Source organism: Echinops telfairi, unplaced genomic scaffold (assembly GCF_000313985.2).
Source record: "Echinops telfairi isolate 266 unplaced genomic scaffold, ASM31398v2 ScPeMD7_70;HRSCAF=299, whole genome shotgun sequence".
In the NCBI taxonomy this organism is placed as follows: domain Eukaryota; kingdom Metazoa; phylum Chordata; class Mammalia; order Afrosoricida; family Tenrecidae; genus Echinops; species Echinops telfairi.
The window spans coordinates 11473696-11475632 of record NW_022103968.1 but is presented as its reverse complement, the minus strand read 5'-3'; the positions used below and the strand labels follow the sequence as shown (position 1 = coordinate 11475632).

The window sequence follows — 1937 nt, the reverse complement described above, 5'->3', positions numbered from 1 at the left end:
TAACATAAACACTGATTCGCTAGTCATTACACTCCATGACTGCAATGGGTGACCACCAGCCACTACGGCGCCACTGCTTGTCAAGCGCAGAGCTACAGGGCCCATGGAGGACTCATAAGAAAAGTAATATTGCGTCAAAAGTATTTAGAACCAAAGTCGAGCCATTCTTCTTGGATCTCACTTAAAACATTGCTTTGCGGCCCACATCTCAGCCTAGTCCCGAGTGCCAGTCACCCAGTGGGATTCTCTGCGTCCACCTGGTTCTCAGCCTCTGGGTGCCTCTGACTAGATTTCCATCACCTTCGGACTGGAGCAGTCGCCATGGCACAGATTCTCAGAGGCACAGTGACTGCCTTCCCTGAATTTGATGAGCGCCCCCCGATGCAGAAGCCCTTCGAAAAGCAGTGAAAGGCCTGGGTACCGATGAGGAGACCATCCTGACTCTGTTGACATCCCGCCGTCGTGCTCAGTGAGGCCTTTAAAACGCAGTTTGGCCGGGATCTTTTGGATGACCTGAAATCAGAACTGACTGGAAAATTTGAAAACTTAATTGTAGCACTGATGATGCCCTCTAAGCGCTACGATGCCTATGAACTGAAGCATGCTAGCTGGGACAGATGAAAAAGTACTGACAGCAATTATTGCTTCAAGCACACCTGCAGAACTGAGAGCCAAAAAACAAGTTCATGAAGAAGACTACGGCTCCAACCTGGAGATGGGGTGGTGGGGGGACACGTCAGAGAATGCTGGTGGCTCTCCGCCAGGCTCGTCGAGACCCTGATACTGGATTGGATGAAGCCCCAGTCGAGCAAGATGCTCAGGTTTTGTTTTAAGCCGGGGAACTCAAATGGGGGATGGGTGAAGAATAGTTTATCACCATCTTTGGAACTCGAAGTGTGTCGCATTTGAGAAGGGTCTTTGACAAATACATGACCATGTCAGGATTTCCAGTGGAGGAATCCATTGACCGGGAGACTTCTGGAAATTGGGAGCAACTGCTACTCGCTGTTGTAAAGGCTACTCGAAGTACACCCGCCCACCTGGCAGACACCCTCGCCCATGCTACGCAGACCGATGACCATACCTCATCAGAGTGGTGGTTTCCCAGAGTGAGATCGATCTGTTTAACATAAGAATGGAGTTTAGGAAGAATTTTGCCACCTCTCTTTGTTCCATGATTAAGGGGGAGACATCTGGGGACTATAAGAAAACCCTCCTGATGCTCTGTGGAGGAGAAGACGACTAATGTGTTGAGCCCCCTGCTCCGTCCGGGCTGGCCACTGCTGCCACCATGTCTGCTAGCACCTCTAACTGCACTTCCATATGCTGGTGCTTGACATATGCTGCCTTAGTCATACTAGCCTGCGAATGACCAAAGCTTATATGTGGTAGGTGAACATATCTGTACTTCATTTTGATCTGCAGTAGAGATGCCTCTATCTCTCTGACGGTTACAGTACCAACGTGTCCTTAACTTTGCTAAGTCTAGAGTCTGGGCCACTTATATTTTACTTTAGGAGCCCAGACTGCTTTTAGCAATTTTGTAAAAGCTCATTTATATTAATTGTGTTACCTTAACCAGAACCTTAGCCTTGAAATTGTGAAATCTTGGGAGTGTTATTAATCATTACCTTTTAAATTAAGCCTGTGACATTACGGACAGTGCATTCAAAAGATGACTGAGAAATAAATATTTCATTTTCCCTGGAAAAAAAACAACATTGCTTTGCACACTGGTTGTGAGATATTGGAAGCCACAAGGGCTTGACCAAACTTCACTGTCTCACTGTGCTTCCTAACTGGGTGGATTGAAAATGGTAAGTAATTTGGAACATTTTTTTTTGTTTGTTTTGATAGAAAACTTTAACTCATCGACTGGGATAGACAGTCCCCAGGCTAAGACCAAACCATCTGACTTATAGATCATGAGCGCTTAC

General features: G+C 46.6%; 1 pseudogene; it reads left to right on the top strand.

The window, feature by feature from the left end:
* Positions 1-285: 285 nt before the first annotated feature.
* LOC101664212 lies at positions 286-1246 on the top strand (annotated as a pseudogene).
* The last annotated feature ends 691 nt before the right edge of the window (positions 1247-1937 follow it).